We start from the raw sequence: 23,110 nt of genomic DNA, 5'->3' as shown, positions 1-23,110 counted from the left end.
GATTGAATCGTACGGTGCAAGTGATACATTTACAGGTACAGAGCCCCTGAACATTGAAGAAATGGATGCATCAGACATTGTCCTGTAGAATAGGCAAACATGATTATGGTTGATGTCACTAGCTGGAGACATATGTCCTACCTCTCAAAAGGAATCCCACGTCATATAATGCAAAATCCAGACATATGGCAGTCAACAAGGAAAGTGAATCCTTCCTTTAGGGGTATAGAACCAATTTTAAACTCTCTCCTGCTTTGAAATACGACCTGCCTGTAGTCCATCACGGCAGTTCCAGCAAAAAGATCTCCGGCAAAGAGCCTCCTTACAGGGAGCCCATCAGACATTGCAGCGCCGGTGTTCATTGGACTTTAGGAACTTCCCGCCGCTGGCAGAAGTCGACCATGAAGTGGGCGGCTTCAACCACAGCAGACACAGCCATAGGCTAACATTGCTGACTGTGACTGTCACGGTCCAATGACTGTCCTTCAATGGTGATGACCACATACAGGGCGTACACTAATGCTGCAGTTTGGAAAATCACTCACTTGCCTCCTGACACTGCTGACATCAACACCTCTACCACTTCAGCTGCTGTGTGACACCTCTGAGAGCAATCACGCCAGGAAAAACAGGTAAAAGGGCCCCTCCCTTCTCTCCAGAGGCGCTGAGGAGGCTCATGAAAGAGGTCCTTCCGCTGTAGGGGCAGCTTTATGGCTCACCAGAGGAGCAGATAAATACCTCATTGGCATATGTGATGCTGTTCAACACCATCCTTTCCGTCCTCACAGGCTACAATATGCCTCTGTGTCCCAGTGAGTTATCTGAGTGCCTGTTGTCAGAATCTGTGGTCCGTAGACAGCATGTACAGGTTGTGGGCTGTGGAGCACTGTACTCTGAGTATTTCAAATTAACATTGTGTTGTGTGATGTGTGATAAGCCCTAGTTCCTCCTTCTATTGCATTCATATATCAATGCAGCCAAACAATTATATGTCTGACAATCTGATGATGGTAAATAACACAGTAAATGTATTTGCATTACAGCATGAGCTGTGTATGTATACCATTTGACTCAGTTGAGGATGTTGTTAGCAATGTGTACAGTCCCATAGATCACTCAGCCCAGATTAGGCATTGGCAAACTTTCATATGACAACAATGTAAAACTCACTGAGCCCTTCAGTGTGCCACACAACCACAAACTCACATACACGATGGCCACAGGATGTACTGTCATGCATGGAAGTGATTGGAATGTGATGTTCATGTAGGTTCTGTATACTCAGCCTGCAGAGAGCAAGGCCTGTCAAAGCCTTTTCATAGTATGGGACATTGCCCAAGCTGGTAGACACTAACTCAAGCTATGTAATTGAGGCACAAGGCCCACTCCCTGCAGACCTGCAGATCAATGAATGTGGCCAAATTGAGTCCTCCGAAGCAAGATTTAGGCCCTCATTACGAAATTGGGGGTAAGTCCCGCTTACCGCCATGCAGACTGCGGCCAACATACCGCCACTATAGCGGTTTACCGCTACCCATATTATGACACACATATAGCAATCTGTTACTATACAGACACACACAAGTCCACCAGCCCAAAGGTCATTGATAAACTGGCAGTAGCAAAACCCACACGTTACACCAACAGAACTACGCCCACAGAATTATGACCCATGGATCACTGCGGCAGACATTCAATGGCGGTAAACCATTGCAGCTCAATACCTCCACGCTCTAAATACAAACACACATACAAAACAACACTACATTGGACTATTCGAATAACACACACTTGACACGCATACACACACCACACCTACACACCCACATGACTATAAAACATCCACCCATATTACCCACAACCCCTTAGAACTCAAGAAAAGTGACAACTGAGGGAGAGGCACACCAAGATCACCCACAGAACCAGAGCCACAGAACACCATCACCCATACACCATCCAGGCACCTCACAGCACACACCCCAACACATCACCCCACACACCCTCACACACACCACTCATACTACACCCTTGGCACCACAAAGACACCCCAGGTTCTCTGAGGAGGAGCTAAGGGTCATGGTGGAGGAAATCATCCGGGTAGAGCCACAGCTATTCGGATCACCGGTGCAGCAGACACCCATTGCTAGGAAGATGGAGCTAAGGCCAAAGGATCGTGGACAGGGTCAACCCTGTAGGACAGCACCCCAGAACAAGGGATGACATCAGGAAGAGGTGGAACGACCTACGGGGGAAGGTGCGTTCCGTGGTAGCAAGATACCAGATAGCAGTACAGAGGACTGACGGTGGACCCACCACCTCCTCCCCCACAACTAACAACATGGAAGGAACAAATCTTGGCAATCATGTATCCTGAGGGCCTGGCAGGAGTAGCAGGAGGACTGGACTTTGGTAAGTCAAATCTCTATTACTATCAGCCCCCCACCTGCATGCCATCACAAACCCTCACCCCTACCCTCACCTCATAAATCAATCACCTCACATGCACTCCACCAACACAACCCACCCCTCCCACTACCAAGCCCTGCATGCAGCACCAATGAATAGACACCCATCTCAGACCTGCATGGACACCCATCACCAAAGCATGCACACTAGAGACAATCACCAAACCAATTCACCACTGACACAAGCCTAAGCTGCCAGGACAATCACAACCATACACAGCAACACACCCATGCACAAGATGTCACACGCAGAACCAATAACACTGCATTTATCCCCACAGGTCCCCCACACAATGTTACCAGAGAGGAGGTACCAGCAACATCTAGTCCCCCCACCGAAGAGGCCCACAGTGATGACAGCAGCTCTGCACGCCTGGATCAGGATGATCAACCTGACCCATCAGGGACCTCCGGACAGTTGGTTACCCAGGCACAGTCCCATACCACCACAGAGTCTCCCCCCTCAATAAACACCACCACAGCACCCACCCAGCGGGGCCATACCTCTGTCCCCAGGACATGTCAATCAGCTGTGTGTCCACCACTAAAGGGACCCCAGGCAACCCCACAAACACAGGATGATCAGGGGCCTGGGGTCAGTGGCAGTGGGCATGCAGTTCAGGTGACAGAGGCACAGGACAACAGGTAATCTGGGAGGACTGCTGTGCGACGGGGGGAGGAGAGGTCCAGGGAACCGACTCTCCACAAGGCACTCACCAACATCCTGGAAGCATACCATCATTCCCAGGAGACGATGGGCCAGATACTGGACAAGTTGCAAGAGACCCAGCGGCTGCAGGAGGGACAGTACCTGGGGATCAAGGAGGATCTAAGGGACATCCACACCACCCTGGTCACCATTGCAGGGGTGCTGGCAGACATGGCCAACACCATGAGTGAGGCTGTGGCAAACCAATGGGCCCTTGACAATAGCCACACCGATAAACAGCCCTTTACCTACCGCTGCCGCTGGTAAACTGGAGGCCCCGCCACAGGAACAACAGGCCACCAGCACCCCACCCCCTGCACAAGGAGAACCACCCTGCAAATGGTTCCAGGCAGAAGTCAGAGAACATTGCCAAGACCCTCACCAGGAAATAAGACTCTCCTGATTGTCACCCTTGTGTCCCACTCTGTCACCCTGTCCACCTTGAAATGCCATTGCTCCACTTCCTATGCCCCCTTGGACAATGCACCTCCGTTACAAATAGACTGGAATTTTTACCTGGACTCTCCTCCATCACCCCCCAGCCTATAGCAATACCCCATCCACCTATCAGCACATAAATAAACACCCTTGTAAAAAATACAAGTATTGAGTCTGTCAATTGAACTATGTATTTGTTTAACCTTCTGTAGACATTGCAATTCAACTGTACAGTAATGTGTACATAGGTATGACCTGTAGTTAGCTGCAGTCAATACACCAGGAGCCAGAGTGGGGCACATATCTGTAAATAGACTTGTCAAAGGGTACAGTAAGTGGCCATAGTAGTGGGAATATCAGCCTGCCAGTGAAAATTTCCAATACAAAACTTCAATGGAAGGTGAAGTTACAGTGTCTTACCTGTGTGTCACTGGAGGCACTGTCGTATGATTCATGTTCTATTGTCCACATCCTCATCCTCTGCCTCATCTTTGTCACTGTCCACAGGCTCCACACATGCCACATGCACATCTCCAGCCTCATCCTCCTGCAGAAAAGGCACCTGGTGACGTAAGGCAAGGTTGTGCAACATGCAACATGCCACAATGATCTGGCAGACATTCTTGGGTGAGTAGCACAGGGAACCACCTGTTAGATGGAGGCCCTTAAACCTGACCTTCAGGAAGCTGAAGGTTCGCTCTATAATTCTTCTTGTTCACCCATGTGCCTCATTGTAACATTCCTCTGCCCTTGTCTTGGGATTCCTCACGGGGTCAGTAGCCATGAGAGGTCGGGGTAAACAGAGTCACCTGCAAATATCGAGGGATACCTGTTAGCCAGATACTGACCCTTAGGGCCAACCCCATACACCAACATATATTGGATGGGGACCATGGGCTCACCTATTAGCCACACCCGTTGCCTCTGGAGTTGAGCCATCACATATGGGATGCTGTTATTCCTCAGGATAAAGGCATCATGCACAGACCCAGGATACTTTGCATTAACATGGGAGATGTACTGTTCCGCCAGGCACACTATCTGCACATTCATAGTGAAAGCTCTTTCGATTTCTGAACACCTGTTCATTTCTCCGGGAGAGGGGTGCAAATGCAATATGTGTACCATCAATTGCCCCAGTGATGTTGGGGATATGTCCCATTGCATAGAAGTCAGCTTTCACTGTGGCCAAATCCTCCACCTGGGGGAAAACAATGTAGCTCCGCATGTGTTTAATCAGGGCAGACAACACTCTTGTTAGCACTATTGAGAACATTGGCTGTGACATTCCTGCTGCCAAGCCCGCTTTCACTTGGAGGGAACCAGTTGCCAAGAAATGGAGCACAGATAGGACTTGCACAAGAGGGCGGATCCCAGTGGGGTGAAGGATAGCAGAGATCAGGTCTGGCTCCAATTGGGCACACAGCTCTTGGATTGTGGCCCTGTCAAGTCTGTAGGTGAGGATAATGCGCCTGTCCTCCATTGTTGCCAAGTCCACCAGGGGCCTGTACAAGGGAGGATGTCTCCATCTCCTATTCATTTGTAGCGGTTGCAATCTAGGGGGCAAAAAGATGAGCATCTGGTCAGTATTCAACATTTCCAAAATGTACAGTATGTTGTTGTATAGGCCCAACTGGTGCTTATGTGTGCTGTGACGCAGTTAGGTGCCATGCCCCCCCCCCGAAATGGCATCCTGCACTGTGTGGATAGACATGTGGAAATGAGGTAATGCCGCTGACGTTGTCTGACGTTGTGGGAGGCGGTCGAGTACCGCTGTGCAACTCCTCATTGGTTGTCATTGGTCCCTATGGGTAACAGTAGCCAATGGTGATGTACGCCGGCGGTTACGGTACTCGCCGCCATGGACGTGACTGCCATTTTCTGTCTGTTCACTCACTTGCTACCTGACCTTCAACAGGAGAGGACCTCCACTTCATGTGCTGCTGTGACCTGTGTATGGAACCGACCATGGCTCGTGTTACTGGGGAAAGGGCCCCTGTCTTCACCGTGGTGGAGTTGGAGAGACTGGTGGATGGGGTCCTACCCCAGTACCGAATGCTGTATGGGCCTTCAGACCAACAGGTGAGTACACTGTGAGCATGATGCATGGGGCATGAATGTATGGAGTGCTGTATGTGAGGGCCTCGCGTAAGTAGGGTGGTTATGGGGTCCTGGGGAGCGTGCTGCATGTTTGGTGGACAACGTATGTGCATAAGGGGATGGGAGGGATATGGTGGGCTATGAGTGTAACAGGCCGAACGGTATGACTGATACCTTTTTACTATGTGTATTTCTCTGCAGGTCAGCGCCCATCAGAAAAAGGGTATATGGCGTGCCATTGCCAAGGATGTGAGGACCCTGGGGGTCTACAGCAGGTGGAGCACCCACTGTCGCAAACGGTGGGAGGACCTGAGACACTGGGCAAGGAAGACGGCGGAGGCCCAGCTGGGGATGGCCTCCCATTGAGGAAGAGGTGGATGGGCGCTAGAGGGCATCAGAGCAGCCACAAGAGGTGAGTACAGTTTCAAATTATACTACTTGCGCGTGGTGGAGTAGCCTTCGGGTGGGGGATGTGGGCCTGTTGGTGCCCCTAGGCCAGGCCGGACATTGCAGGGTAGGTTCCATGTAGGACAGGGGCTGACAAACTCCTCCTACAACAAGCTAGTGGGCATCCACTAATGGGCAGGGCTCTGTGGGTCTCAGGTGTGCTGCAATTGGCGTTAGGTATTACTGTCCATGGCCTGATGACTAACATTGTGACTGGTAGTGCATTTCCTAGTGCGTAGGGAGGTTCCCTGTGTGTGTGTGTGTGTGTGTGTGTGTCGTAGACACCAACGCTGGTGTTGTTTCTGCCATTGACCAAGTGTATCATCTGTCTCTTCCTCCCCTTTTTGTTTTCTCATCCTGTCCTTATGTGCATTAGCATCATCTGGCGGAGGAGCAGAGGCACTGGTGACGGAGGGAGCTGCATCCCACAGGGCCCATGAGGCCAAATCTACCGATGGTGAGGGCACCAGTGGGACGGAGAGCGAGGGGAGCATCATGGCAGAGACAGGAGGGGACAGTTCGGAAAGTGATACCTCCTCTGATGGAAGCTCCCTAGTGGTGGCAGACAGCTCTGTGGCAACCCCAAATACAGGTACAGCCACCACCCCCATACCAGCGCTGCCCTCCCAGCAGCCCCTCAATAAGTTTCCTGTGCCCGCTCACCCAGGAGGGTGGGCATCTCCTTCGCCCCAGGCACCTCAGGTCCTGCCCCAGTTAGCCCTGCTGCCCTGAGTGAGGAGGCTATTGACCTCCTGAGATCCATCTCTGTTGGGCAGTCAACCATAGTGAATACCACCCAGGGGCTGGCAGCGCATTTGCAACAAACAAATGCATTCCTGGAAGGCATTCACTCTGGCATGGCGGCCCAACAGAGATCAATCCCGGATCCTGCCTCCTCCCTGATGGCAGCCATTGTTCCTAGATCTAGCCTCCCCCCTCCAGCTTCTACTGCCCAGTCCCATTCCCCACAACCCCAACCTACCCCAAGCACACATTCAGACCAGCATGCACCTAAGCTAACACACAAGAGTAGCTCAGGCAAACACAAGCACCACACATCATCCCACAGGCACTCACACAAACACCATCCAGATGCAGACACACCAACATCCACTGCCTCCACTGTGTCCCCCTCCTCGTCATCATCCACCTCTCTCTCAGTTGCATCTACACTCATACCTGCATGCACTACATCCACATCCACTGCCTCCATCACCATCAAGCCTATCACTGCACGCCCCTTGCTGGCAGTCACCACCCCCACATCCATGCACACGTCCCCTGTGTCTTCTCCCACTGTGTCTGTGCCCCCTCCTGCCAAAGTACACAAACGCAAGCACTCAGACACTCAACAGACATCCACCTCACAACAGCATCCAGCCCATGCACCTGCACCCAAACACAGCGGACAGACACCTCCATCAACCACTTCATCCACTCCCAAACCTTCACCTTCCTCCCACCCCAGTGTCCCTAAGAAGCTTTTCGTCTCCGCCATTGACCTCTTCCCTACCCCTCGCACCCCCTGTCCTTCACAGCAGGCCAGTGTGGTCAGAACACAGGCTAGCACCTCAGCCACCCGGTCCACAGCCACAGTAATGTCGGCAGCTACTGCAGGTGTGAGAAGCTCCAAGGAAATACCCATCAGCACTGGCAGTGTGCCTGCACCAGCTGCCAAGGGGAAGGGCAATGATGCACAACCAGCTGGCAAGGAGGCACCACCAGCTTACAAGAGGAAGGGTAAGGAGGCACCACCAGGTGGCGAAGGCAAGGACAAGGAGGCACCACCAGTTTACAAGGTTCTGGGACTGATGATGGGCCATCACCACCAACGCCATCCACTCACCCCCTCCTTGCCAGGATGAAGCACACTGGGCCCAAAGCCTCCTCCAGAGCCAGTGGAAGAAGTCATCCACTTACCCCCTCCTTGCCAGGATGAAGCACACTGGGCACAAAGCCCCCTCGAGAACCAGTGGAAGAAGCCATCCGCTCACCCCCTCCTTACCATGACAAAGCACACTGGGTACAAAGCCCCCTTCCAGGACCAGGGGAAGAAGCCACCCACTTGAGAGACTGTGGCTTTGCACTCCCCAGGACCGAGCAGTGGGCAAACCACCCGCTAGAGAGACTGTGGCTTTGCACTCCTCAGGACCAAGCAGTGGGCAAACCAATCACTAGAGAGACTGTTGCTTTGCACTCCCCAGGACCAAGCAGTGGGCAAACCACCCACTAGAGAGACTGTGGCTTTGCACTCCCCAGGACCAAGCAGTGAGCAAACCACCCACTTGAGAGACTGTGGCTTTGCTCTCCCAGGACCATGCACAGGGAATGTTGTCCCCTCCAGGACAAGTGATGTTGTACTATCTTCAGGCTGAGGTGCCCCCGTTCCCCGTCCGCCTGAGGTGCCTGTGTATTTTCGACCTGATAGACCTCTTGTAATAGTGTGGGCGGTACTTTGTCTTTCGCCTGGCTGTTGGCGGTTACCGCTGCGGTGCTTGTTGCTACCGCCGTGGCGGTCGGTGTGTTAAAGTGACTGTCTCTGTGGGTGGTTTCCACCATGGTCATAATTCCATTTTTTTTTAACCCCGGCTTTTTGGCGGTACTACCGCCGCTTTAACTCCGACCACCAGGGTTGTAATGAGGGCCTTAGTCAGAACTTTTTATATTGACTACATTGGGAATGCGGCCGTAGGTAACCGCCTGACCTGGTACTTATTTCCATTTCATTGTTAATGTGTGTCATTGCCTTATGAATGGCCCATTACTACCAAAGGTCTGTTTTTACCTTTCCATAGTTTAAAAAAATATATATCTTGATTGTCATTTTTCTCATTTGTATACATTCTCAATCTGTTGTTGACTGTGTTTCTTACATTTTATGTAACATGCATTGAACATATAACAATATTCAGATATAATAGTCAACTATGACCTTGCCCCCATTAATCTTCCCCTACCAGAGTTTCTGTCCTTGAATATGTGAGAAAAGGCCTCTTTTGTCATGCTAACCAGGTTCTATGGTCCAAATTGCTTTCCCAAAACTGTTGTGATGCACTGACACAATTAGCAACACCTAGTAAATGGTACTGAGGTAACCAGGGCATGGGGTACTAAGGGTAGGCCCCTGATGGCAGCAGCACAGACTGTGCTAACTTCAAGGGCCATGCATCTTGATTCACCCAGCACTGCCATGGTAGGCTGAGTATCCTGGTGCAATCCTAAAATGCACATTCAACATGGCACAAGGCATTTGTACCCTGTCGGGTACACAATGCATGCAATATAGGTAATTCACCCCTCTGGCATGCCTTCCATCCCTAAGGCAGGGTGCACTATACTGTCTGTGCTGGCAGAGATGCATGAGCAATATGGCACTACTGTGTCCTTTCCAATCCTGGGACATAGTAAGTGAACAGAGCAGCCATTTTAAATTCATGTGCCGGACACTGCTCAATATTAGTTTAACAGCTTCCTGGTGGCTACTCTGAACCCTGGGTTGTTTGGTATCAAGCAACTCAGAATGATAATTCCAATCTGGTACCAGTATTGGATTTATGGCAAAATGTACCCAGGGGCCACCGTAGAGGTGATCGCTGCAATGTTAACTAACACTGTCATGGTTGCTTGCTGGTCACAACCAGCCTGCCACCACCAGACAAGATTCTGGAACCCAGGGGTGATAGTTCCTGCTTTCTGGGTCCCAGAATAAAGCCCTTCCTAAGTGGAGGTGTCATACCTCCCTCCTCAGGAATGTGAACTTCCCCGCTAGCGAGCTTCAAAGGGCTTACAGCCTTTGAAAATTGACCCCAGGCCTTTTACTAGCAGCAGATGGCCATCCCTGCTGCAAACCCCCACGTTTGATTGGAGCAACAATGGGAAAACACACATACATGGTACTCCCCCAAACGCCTACTAAATACAGTATTTACTGGGCACCTGTAGACCAGAGAGTCAGATTCCAAGGACACAAGAAGACCAGCAACAAAGAAGACCCTAATTCGAGAACTGTATTCCTGTTGCACAAAGAAAAGGTGCCAAACCCTGCCTGCTGCACCCAGGACTTGACAATCGCCACTGAGGGGTTGCTCAGACATCAGACAGACTCTACAACCCCACAGAGGACTTTGACTCTTCTAAAAATCACTGAAGATCTCCCTTCAGAGTGAAGGCATCACTCTTTTGCATCAAAGACGCAAAAGCCAGTAAAGTCCAGTTCACTGATTGGCTGCTGACTAAGGAACTGGACACTGCAGCCAGACCAAATTTCACCCACAGCACCTGGAGGACAAACCCTGCAAGTGTGCCACGTTTGATGGCACTACGGTGGTTGAACCATGCAATAGCCAGGGGTACCTGACCCCAAACGTTGGGCACCCAGAACGACAGTCCACTCCACACTATAACATGACTAGGAGGAAGCCACATTTAAGGGACTTCAGAAATCATCAGACCTCCCACCAGAAGGACCCTGCTGACCTGCGAGCGACCCTCAAAGTAACCTACCTCCTGCTTCCAAGGGCACCTTTGTGCACACGTCTTGGCTCACTGATTCGCTCTGCACCCGGCTGTCCTGTGCCTTGCACTAAAGATCCAGCTGTGTTCTAAGGGTCCCACACCCCTGGTGACCTCAACACTCCAAGGGGACCCACAGGACTCACTTCGAAATCCACATGTGTAGTACTTTTCCAAGTGGTCCCCCATAGTGGCTTGGCACCAGTTCCAACAACTTTCTGAAGCTGTGCCCGCCAAAACCAAGAGTTGCCTGAACTTCTCCAGCTTGTTCACAGGGCCCACCGATTACCACTATCTACAACCAAAAAGAGACATTGATAAGCGCATTGCCTTGTTTTATCTGCATTTTTAAAGTATTTCTCCATTGATCCCTATTATGCGTAATTTTGAACAGAACTGAAACATTTTCTAAAATTTGAAAATTCATAACTTTAAAAGTTCTTACCCAATTTTGAAGATCTTCATCTTAAAGTATTTTTGTAAATTGATCTTGAACTATTCTTTTGATTGTGTGCCTTGCTTTATTGATACTGTGAGTACAACAAATGATTTACACTTCCCCAAGATTAGCTTACTGCTTGACCAAGCTACCATAAAAATTAGAGCATTAGGTGGTCTGTAACCCAACATGTGGTTGCATAGACCCCCTGCACAGTGTATGATAATTTGCACACTATATAGAGGGACATCCTCCTACAATATATGGCAACTAAGTGGTTTTCAGATGGATGAGTGCCTAGCAAGAGAGGGTGCAGTATAGTTTCCCAGAGGGGGGTTGGTCATGTGTAGGGTTCTGATCGTCCTCTGTGCTTTTTTCTGTGAATATTCGTATGTATTTTGCCTAGCGGCTAATATGGGGGAGTGCCTGCCATGAGAGGAGAGCATTACTCTTTTACGTTTTATTTTCTTAAACTTAAATTACAAACTGAACTCAACATCTCTGGAAGTGGTGTACTCAACAACTTGATATGGTTTGGAGAAGGACACTTATATTGTGTCTCGACCTGTGGCATTAGTTATAGTGACTGTGAGTGTATGCAGGCTGGATGTTGAGGTGGGCCCTTTCCTGTCCCTTCTCAGTACAGTGTCTTCATATCTAGAGGAAGGGGAAGGGGTGTGGTCATGTGCAAGGCTTCCTCCAATTTCCCCCTGTCTCTGCCCTTAGTTTGTTCTTTCTAGTTGCTAAATCAGATCTCCTCCGTATACTGGCGCCCTCATCATCTGTCGGGTTTGGTTCACTATTTACCAGTAGCTCAGTTGGGGTGTCCCAGCTATTCAATACCTCCAGCCATAGCTCTGCCAAAGGTTGCTTCCTGAGGCCTTTCGCGTCCTTCCTACGGAGGGCTCTCTCCTCAACCCTAGCCCAGGTGAGGATGTCTTTCACCCAGGCCTTGGGTGCCAGTGCCGACTAGGATTTTCAAGCCATTGCAATTGTGCGTTTGGCCAAAGTAAGGGCCGGATCTATAAACCGTGTGCCCACTTTGCGCTTCACAGGTCTGAGAAAGCACCTCAACAGGCACGTCTCCATCGTTTGTGACAGCGTCCTTCCAATCGTCTTCACAAGGTGTTTTAAGACTGTTTCTTAGAAGACTTGGATTGCAGGGCAATCCCAAACCATGTGTTTAATGTCAGTGTCTGGTGTTTGACATGTTGGGCAGCATTCAGTGTTCCCTCCAAAAATCACTTGGAGACTATGTGGGATGAGGTACGTCATATGTAGGTAATTGAACTGGATATACTTCAACTTGCGCGGTGGGATACCTTCTGGGGATATGCAAGCATTTTGTCCCAGTGTTTATGTACTATTTTGTGACACAACAACCTCTCCCACCAGGCTTTAAATCCGTCAAAGGGTAGTCATCCCATGTCAGTCAGTGCTTTGTATATTCAGGTAACATGTTGTCTCGCCAAGCCAAGTGTAAGCAGTGAATGCAATACTAAGTGCTAGTGGGGTTTCTCTCTCCCCACTTCCCACAGGACCTTAAAGGTTCACACCAGTGCCTCATATAGCAGGACTTGACCTCAGGGTAACTGAAATCTGTAAATTAGGTCCTCTAGAGGGACAAAAATCCCCATCTCGAAGCAGTCTCCTGCTGTTGTTACCCCCACCACAGTCCATGCCTGTAGCTGAGTCTCGTAAGGCTTGTGTATATAACAGAGCTCTCTGTGTTCTCATCACACTTTGACGCCACCTATATAGAGCCACCTGTAGTAGTACACTTAACTGGTGGGGTGGAGTATCTGGGTGTGATAATTTAGCAAGGAAAACACTCTGATGTGAAGTCAATCTCAAACAATCCAAGATATGGCTGCTGGCGTCATACAGCCACTTAGTCACCCACTGCAGTTGGGCAGTAATGTAATATAATTCAAATTCTGGCACCCCAAGGCCAACCCATGTCACTGGTCTGGGCAACATGTGGAGTGCAACTCTGTGTCTGTCCCTATTCCAAATTAGATGCTGGAGCAAAATATCAAGCTGCTAAAACCATGTTCCTGGGAGTTTCACTAATATAAGAGCCGGGGCAGCATCACCATCTTTGAAGTGCCACACGGGCTACAAGAGGCAGGTGCAGAATTCTCCAGAAGGCAACACTAGCTCATAGGGAGCATAATGCTCCGTCTAGATTCCCCTTCTTCATATATGCAAGCTGGTGATAGATTGGAATTTCCAGATATTTAACGGTTAGTGGGGCAAATTGAAGTCCCTCAGGGAGATCTGTTGGTTGTGTGATATCTTTCTTGCACAGGAACAGGTATGTTTTAGATTTGTTGACCTGTAGGCTGGAAATAGCTCCAAATGAATCAAGATGCCAAACCGCCCTCAATGTCCCTGGCATGCCGCCTGATAAGTACAAAAGGGAATCATTGGTGTAAAGAGAGATGATGTGCTCTAGGCCATCCACCGTGATTCTCTCCCCGCGTTGTCTAAATAGTTCTGCCAGGGGATCTATGGCCAGTGCAAACAGGAGGGGTGACAGCACGTAGCCCTGTCTCGTGCCTCAGTAGATATTGTACTCATCAGATATGGTATTTCATGTTTTACCCCTTGCAACTGGTTTCTTGTATGATAAGGTAACCCCGTTGAGCTAGCCCTCTACATGTGCCATCTTACACATCACTCCCATCAGGTAATTGTACCGCACAGAGGTAAAGGCCTGTGCCCCTTTTCCCAATTTTCAAAGCACTGGTTCTCAGGTACGATTAAGCAAACCTAAAACCCACTCATAACACCCCTATACCAGGACCGCTCGGCGATGGCCGGCTGCCCAAACATATGAAAAACAGGAACCAAGTTAATCAAGTCAATTTCACTCAACTCCAACAGTGGGTCGAGTGATGGGGATGTTAGAGAAAATACCATGGGCTGCTCCAGCCAACCCATGGCTACATCTCAAGGGCCAGTTCCATTGGTGATTCTGAAAGAGACAGTTCCCGATCCAGTCATCCATCAGTTCCTAGGCTTTGCAGTCCATGAGAGTCCCGGTGATGATGTCAGGGCCTGGGTCATTCCACATATGATGGGTCATGAACCACCGGGGTGGGGCAGTGCGGTTGATATTCTGTCCTGTTGACAGTCTATGTATGTGTTGAATTGATTCAGATCAAGTCCTCAAATGATTGTGGTGTCACTTCATGCTAAATTCCTTGCATCATGGCTGATTCATCGGATTTAGAGTCCACTGAAAGATTTTCCAATTGAGAGTTTTGCTTAGAGTCGGATCTCATCTTGTTCTTGATGACCGCTGCCGCCTGTTGAGCTGCTGCTTTATCGCAGTTTGTCTCCAACTTTCTCAGTTACTTCTTTGGGACCCCCCATTTTCATGTTCTCCTGGGTATCTTCCTGGAACTCATGTTATCTCTGTCCCTCTTTCCACAGTTTCCAGGAGGGGCCTTTCCCGCCTTGTACATGTCCAGTCATTCCCACACCGCTGCAGGGTCCTCGTAGAAATGTGTCTTATCATCCAGCATAATTTGAAGGGGAACAGCAAAGAAAGCTTGATCTCTTCATCCCGGAGCACCTTCTTAATGGACATGAAGGAGGCCCTTTTGGATTGGACCACAAAAGTGAAGTCAGGGAAGAGTGTTACTTTCCCATTACCGATTGTGTAAGGGCCATCTTCTCTTGCTCTCTGCAGGAGCGAGTCACGATTTCTGAAGTTCAGGAGTCTCGCGACTACTGGGTGTGGCGATCTGCCCGGTGTCAGGGGATTGGCAGGAACTCTGTGTGTACCTCAATGGAAAAAAAGGGCATCAGGTGTCTCAGAGCCACTACAGTGGTGAACCATCTTTGTGGGTACACCACCATATCTTCACCTTCCATCCTTTCATGTAGTCCCACTATAAGGACATTATTCCACTGCGTCTTCCACCCTGCGCTACAGAGTCTACTCTTTCAGTCAGCGTTCCCACCTGTCATGACAGGTCTAAGTGTGATGGGTGTATCTCTGTGAGCCCCGGCTCCACTGCCTTTACTCTGTTCGCCAGTTTATGGTGTTCGGCCCTCTGTAAGCCGAGACCTACGGATACTACCCCTATATCCTGTTGGAGTGTAGCTTTGGTACCTGCAATTACCACCAGGATTCTATCAAATTGTGTCTGAAATGTGGGGACTTTATCTCCTGATTAGCCCGGTACCCTTTGTATGGGTTGTTCCAGTTCCACTGTTCCCATCTGGGTGCTCCTTATTTGATCCTGGACTTTCCCATAGTTCATTCATCTATATACTACTTTAGCTGACTTGCTATAATAGCGGTGGATCCTACACAGGCGTACCCCAGCCAGGGGGGTCGGCAGCCGGGTGTGACCAGGTTCTCCTGTTCTGAGCCTGGGCTCTAAGCAGCCGAACACTGATGTAGCAAATTTTCCCCTCTGAGAGAGGGGTCTCCTGTATGGTCGAATCACTCTATTTAAGCATTGTGTGCTCCCACGAGGACTCATCATTCAATCTCTATGACCTCCATGTATCACACATTCGGTGGTGGTTATTTGCCTAATCGAATCTCCCAGTGCACTGAGGTGTGTCACTTGCCACTGTGCCTAGTATAAGAGTGTCTTACATCTGGTCCAGCAGTTCCAAGAGAAATCCTGAGGACTCCTTGGGGAGTTCTTCTGTCCTGTGGGGGATGGATTTCCAATGTATTAGGGCCTGTTTTGGATGTTGCACAGCGAGTGCATTCCCCTGGTAATGCAATTAGGTGCACAGCTCCCAGATTCACCCCAGCATACAGTCTGTTGTGTGGTTGCGAATTACCGGTCTGTGGGGAAAGGTCCGGCCCTCCATCCAAGGTTAGGACACTTCACTAGTGTGAGTCACTACCCTTTCATTTCATTGTGGGCTTGCCTGCTCCTTACCTGATGGAGGACTGTGAGGCCCAGAACCATCACCACCGATTCTGCCACACGGCTGGGCCTCCTCCAGTTGGAACCGGGCTGGCAGGCGTCCCCTGGCAGTCTGCGCCCACAGGCCTTCCAGCCGTACCCTGGCCTTGAAATAATTTAGCTGCAGGCATAACTGGACTTGATCAGACCGGTACTGGTGTCTGTGGGTCCCTGGGATGAATAATAGTTCATGATGTTGAGTGGACTGGAATAGAGTGCTCGAGTTAAGTGTCCACCATCTTAGCCTCCCAGGCCACGACCCCACCTTTTCATAAGTTTTGTTTGTACAGTACAGGCCTATTACACAAGTGATAATCCCGAAACGCAGATATTTGGTTAGTTCAGTGGAGATCATGACATGTGAATCACTAACTTTGTACATGCAACCACTGGTATGTTGAATGTCATCTCTGTAGGAGTGCCACATATGGTTAAAGGTGTCTCCTGTGATACCAGTACATACCACACCAACCCACTCAAAAGTGGTATGAAAATCCATTAGGTAGACCACATGCCCACACATCGACAAAGAAGAAGCTTTCTGTGACACCATGCCAGCCCTTTTATTGTCACCTAACTCTTAGGATGTAGTCTGTACCATGGTAGTTGCCTGTATGGACCGTATGCAGTGAGTCAATGAGCCTGAATGTAAGGGTGTCTGTAAAGTCATGCACAAATAGTTTGCCCTTCAGAAGGTCACAATGGTGTGTTGAGTTTCATAGTGTCTCACATCACAGTTCATGTTGCTTGGCCCTGGGCTGCATGATGCCAATGGGCTAGCTTAGTCAGTGTACGCTATGGCCAGGATTGTGGATAGTCAGCAGACGACTTCAAAAGTATGTACTTATGCCCCTGTACTTATCACCAAGCATGCTTTATACATGTATTGTGTTGCCAATTACAAAATGCTTGTACTAGGTGCTTCAAAAATGTGTGTTAAACAAACAGTTATCCTAAAACCTAAAAAAGTGCAATTGTGACCTCTTCATTTGTCTATGGCATCCATACAGGTCAATACCCATCAGAAGCAAGGGATTTGGAGAGCCATCTCCCAGAAGGTGTGGATCCTGGGGGTCTATTGCCATCAGAGTGTCCACTGCCACAAAAGTTGGGGGGGCCTGAGACACTGGGCCCGCAAAATCACAGGGGTCCAGCTGGGGTTGTCCTCCCAACATGGGCCGGACGCACGCCGGATCCTCACCCCCTGATGAGCAGCTGTTAGAAATGTGGTTTCAGGTTGGCTAGGGTATGCACCTAACCCAAGTAGAATCGACCACACTAGTCAGGGCAAGGGAGCTACACACCCAAGATAGCCCCTGTTCAACTCCTTGGTAGTTTGGCACAAGCACTCAGACCTATCTCAGAAGCGGTGTGTAAAGCAGTTGTTCAAAACACACAATGCATGTGACGCAATAAATACACCACAAAGGAAACACAGCAGCAAGTTACATAAAAGTAAACCGTATTGCATAAAACATAATTAGGCCAAAAACGACATGTATTAGTAATACCCTGCTACTCAAGCAGTTGTCAGAACATCACACAAGTTACTACTACTCCACAACAATAAACAGTAGTCAGGCAAACATATGGGTTATTGGTTATTCTTCAGCACAAGCAGTAGTCAGGTTGTCATTATTACCCAAAACGCGCATGTCATAATGAACACCTATCATAAATGCCAAAACATCCTCAGGAATGCAGGTACCAGGAACATTTCTGTGTTACCCATCTACTATCAACCCCAGGCTCCTAATGTGCAGAACCAGATCCTGAAGTAGACTTGTTATGCCACCCAGGTAATAGCAACCTATTATTTCTCTTTAGATCATACACTGCAGCATACCAACATGTGAGGGCCCCAGTGGGCCAAGGTGGTGTAAAACAAGAGACAATCCCTGAGGACACCACCCACTTGAAGGGTCCAGCACACCTGCAATTTCTTTAGATAATGTGTGGCGAGGGTCAACCACACCACACCTGACACTGGATCTCTTGCGCTCCTCTTAGGAAAAATGTGGTACAGTCTCCTATCGGGAACGGAGCATCCGTTAAGGTTCTAACCTGTCCCACTAATGGTCGGGAAGAAAAATGCCCTGTAGCAAGTGTGCCCTAGCACATGTGGCTCGCCTCACAGCGGAACGGCCTCTCTCTTTGTGTCCCCGCAAAGAGCTGGTCACTCAGTCCGCAATCGCCCATATTCTCAAGGCCCCATACACTGGTGGCTTCCTGGTAAGCCGCATTCCTACTGGGGGGTTTCTCTGGGGCCTTGCCGATCCTCCTGCATCTTCGGGACGGCCTGTTCCTTTTCCTCCTTTCTGACCAGATTGTGGTGGTGATTTGTCATAAGTAGGGGTCCATATGTGCCCAGTGTGCTCGCCTGTCAAAATCAAAGTCAAAATGTAGAAGGAGACCATCCTCATAATTCGGGAATGCTTCCGAGGGGTAGGTCTCCGAGGGGGGACTGGCTGGCTAAATACAACACACCAGTGCCATGGCACGCTTGTTTGTATGGAGCCTTGTCCTTATTGGAGGATGGTCTCCTTCTACATTTTGACTATTTTACTTGTAGTTTTTTGAGTAAGTGACTCAAGTTTCTGCATATGCAATCTCAGACACATTGTGGTCTTCTATTGCAGTTTAGGAGAAGTGTTTTTTGTTGTTTGGTCCTGATGAGGCACCACTTGATCCGTATGGACTCTTCAGGCGTGAAACATATTGACCTGTTGTAGTGGGTGAAGGTGATTTCTTCACCCATTTCTGTGTTTTGCTGGTAGAGTGGCTGAACATTATCTCTTTTCCATTCCCAAGTACTCTTTTAACCTCGACCAAGACCCTTCCTTGATCAATAATTTTTAGGTTTTTTTGAGGGTTTTTGAGCCAATTTTATCCCTTTTCTCTCTCCTGCTCTCTCCCTGCTTGTAGGTTAAAATTCAGTGAAGGTCTCCAGCAAAGAGCCCCCTTTTTGGGGGGGATCGTCATACATTGCAGTGCTAGTCTGACGAGGAGCAAACCCTATGATGAAGCATGACATTCAATGGATGTGTGAGGGCATTTGCTTCTAGATATAAAAGTGCCTAGTAGATTCTTTACCTTTTTTGGAACAGTGTATTCTTGAGTGTTCGAATCATTATTAAGGATGCTGTACACTAGACCATTCATCTCCCTGTCCCTTTTAATGATTGTACCAATGAAGGATGTGACAAGTAGACCTACAATAATTACTCACAATAAACATTTCCATGCCATTGATGTTGAATCGTTTTGCACATATTAATTGGTGAATGTTGTTTACCTGACTATTGACATGCATCAGGGAGTGACATGCAGAAATGTTGGAATCATATGTGAGTGTGAACACTCAGTAAAAATATGTGTTTGCATGACAAAAAGGTACAGTAATGTGTCTTCCCTTTGAGAAACATGTTAAAGGCCCTCTTCAGATAATGGAGATTGTCTGAGCCACAACATTCAATTCACTATTGCCTTTCAGTTATGCAATGTTAGAAGTGTGTTCTCAGTAGTACCAATCGAGACAGGTGATTTCCCTAGGCCTGGCTGATTCATTGTGCTGTGGATATTTGTAGACAAATCTCCGAGACATTTTGACCAGACTGTCTCCAGTGTACTTGTCTGTGAAAGATTTGTTATCTAGCAAAGCAACATTAGTACAACTTCCAGGAGACTAGTTTTACAATGGACATTTGTGAAGTTACCACTGGTGAGTTTTTACAGTGTGACATAGGCATTTCCATGCCACCTTCTTATGACTACTGTACTTATTACTTCAACATGGCTGGATTATTTGCCCAGCATTTCATCATGATGTGGTATTATGTATATGAACATTTGCTGATTGCAGGAACTTGTGTGGAATCTGTGAGACTGTACTTGCCGCTCCCATATAATTTGATGCCAACTGGTTACTGAGGGGTGCTTCAATAATCAAACTATTCAAGGTGAGGAGGTATCCTACTTGATCCATGGGAATTGTGATTGGATAACTTCACTCATGCAATTGAAGTTGTCTGTGATTCTGATTTTCCTGCTGGCAATTGTTTACAGTTCTGTGTGCATGTGATGATGCAACTGTTGAAGCCACTTTGGAGGATCTTGTGGCTGGGGGCTACTGTACATTATGGTTTAGTAATCAAAGCTGTTGTTCAATGCACATGGAATGTCCCTATTTGTATTTGTCCTTTCAGTATCACCACAGGCAAGTGGAGGAGATAGGACCAATATCAGTGGGGAAGCAGCTGGTCATGGTACCTCTGGTCAAGAAACATCGGACACGGAGGAACCCAGTGGCCAAGAAGGTGAGGGGAGTTCCACCTAGGACACTGGCTCAACATCATCTTCTTCAGAGTCGATCTCCAGTGGACACTTCCCAGTGGAGGCAGAACACTCAGGACCTACACCTGTTCCTTACTTGTCTGCCACCCCAAGTTCCATCTGCACCCTTCATGTTGCTCCTAACCGAGTTGGCAGAACCTGCTTCCCCAAGAGGGTAGCCATCTCCTTTGTGCCAAGCATCTCACCCTGTCCCCCTCTTATCCCTGCTGCCCTGAGTGAAGAGGTTATTGACCTCCTGAAGAGCATCTTTAGGGCCATCCAGGTATAGAGCAGCAATTTCCAACAGATGGTTAAGCACTTGGAAGGCATTCACAGTGCTATGTCTGGCCTACAGGGATCTTTTCAGCCTCTGGCCTCCTCCCTCATGGCAGCCTTCCACCCCCACCACATTCCTCTTCCCCATCCAATTTCCTTATTCCCATACCTGTCTCAAGCACACTCACAAATATGCACACACACACACCTCAACAGCCACAAACACCACAAGGCACACAAGCATACAAGTACTCAACAGACACTCACCCCACTCACACCCACTACCACACACATCATATCCTCAGATATCATACCCACAGATCCACACACAACCCACACCATACCCTCGGACATGACCCTAACAGCCACAGACACTACTTACACCATACCCCCAGATACCACCCCAACACCCACAGACAGCCACCAATCGCACCATACCCTAGATACTACCCATTCACCCACAGACATAGCCACCGCTCACACCATACCCCCAGACACATCCCCACCCACAAAGAAACATGCACCACTCCCACCTTACCCATCATAATCACATCACAGCCCATCAAGAGACACAAACAGATATACTCACTCATGCAACAGACACAAACAAAACACAAACATACTTCAGACACACACACACCAGCATCAACAACAGACACACCCACACCTGACACAAGCACTTCTTCGACATCCTAACCCCTAATCCCTCTGAAACACCCTACCCATTTTCCCTGAGAAAGTTACATCTTTGCCCTTACTCCTGTGGACCCCCCAAAGCCAAAAGGACCCCACCAACACCCCAACCCATCCCTTCCATGTCCAAGTCTTCCCCTGTGACACCTACCCCCTGAAACCAGCCACACCCGACCAAACCCAAAAAGAAATGCACCCCTCCCAAAGTGAAGCTTACCTCTCCCAAGACCAAACCCACCCATCCAAAACCGCACCCCGCCCGACCCAGAGTGTGATCACTGAGATATCTGGAATGCCCACTAAGGGCCAGATGTAGCAAAAAAACATTTTGCGAGTTGCAAATTGCGAGTAATAGCGACTCGCAATTTGCAACTCGCAAAATGTAATGCAGAAAGGTGTCTCAGACACCTTCTGCGACTCGCTATGGGGTCGCAAAGACCCACCTCATGAATATGAATGAGGTGGGTCGCAGTTTGCGACCCCATAGCGAGTCCATGCACTCACAGGGATGGTGGCCTGCTGGAGGCAGCAGACCACCATGTCCGTGACTGCTTTTTTAATAGAGCAGTTTTTTTTTTCTTTTTGCATCCCGTTTTCCTTAAAGCTGCTTTGAATTTTTTTTTTTATTGCCATTCACAAAGGGGAACCTTCCCTTTTGCGAATGAGTTACCATCCACTTCAAGTGGATGGTAACTGTGAATTGGTTTGCGACCGCATTCGCGGTCCCAAAGCAACTCAGCATGGCGATGCGGTCGCAAATAGGAAGGGAGCACCTCTTCCTATTTGCGAGTCGCAGCCTCAAATTGCGAGTCGGTACTGACTCGCAATTTGCGGTTGTGCATCGCGTTTAGCCTTTTGCGCCTCGCAAACTGCATTTTTCGCAGTTTGCGAAGCGCAAAAGGCTTCCTACATCTGGCCCTAGATGCCTTTTTCTGTGGAGGTTCCTGTGACAGTGATCTGTGAGCCATGGTGTAGGGCACAGCAGTGTGCTCAGCACATTTGGTACAAGGAATGGCCATTGGCCTTTTCTCCATTTTTGGAGCATTGAAAATAAACATCAGTTGGTTGTTTTGCTACTCCTTAGTCCTGTCGCTACTTTTCCACCTTTTTGATGTTTATGAATAGTTTGATGTATGACTGCAGTTGAGTTTGTTTCACCCTGATTGATGGTCCATTTGATGTGGTTGGCAAGATCTGACTTTAGAACCAGTGCTGGAGTCATCCCAGACAAAGGGAAATGTTCAACCGATGGATGTGTGGGATGTAATCCAATTGGGATGGCATTGCATTGGGTGGTATTTCATATGGTAAGTATTTCATCTTGGTTTGGCCAATATCAACATCTATTGGGTTGAATTTCTCCCCCTGATGTAGATTGGGCATTTGAAACATGCTTGCTAGCTTGAGGTTTGTTTGTCCGCACATGGAGGGTGTTCAATTGTGCTACCTTCCTAAACATTTGAATAGACATGTGTCCATTTGATGTGCATATCTAATACCTACTTTATATATATGTGTGACCTATGCTGTTTCTGGTGTATTTGCTTTCTAGACTCGCACTTACACATTTGCTACACAGGCATGAAACCTGGTTATACTATTGGTTGTCCCTGATAATCAAGCCACAGTTCAAGTGCAAATAGTGGTTGTGAGGCATGTACAAAGTGAAATGTGTCCCAAGGCATCAGCCTTCCTGAGGTCCCCCTGATGCCAACATACCTATTCTGCAGGGATTGTTTACATTGTGAGCTTTGCT

Source organism: Pleurodeles waltl, chromosome 4_1 (assembly GCF_031143425.1).
Source record: "Pleurodeles waltl isolate 20211129_DDA chromosome 4_1, aPleWal1.hap1.20221129, whole genome shotgun sequence".
Lineage (NCBI taxonomy): Eukaryota > Metazoa > Chordata > Amphibia > Caudata > Salamandridae > Pleurodeles > Pleurodeles waltl.
The sequence above is the reverse complement of the archived record's forward strand: the minus strand, read 5'-3'. Positions refer to the sequence as shown.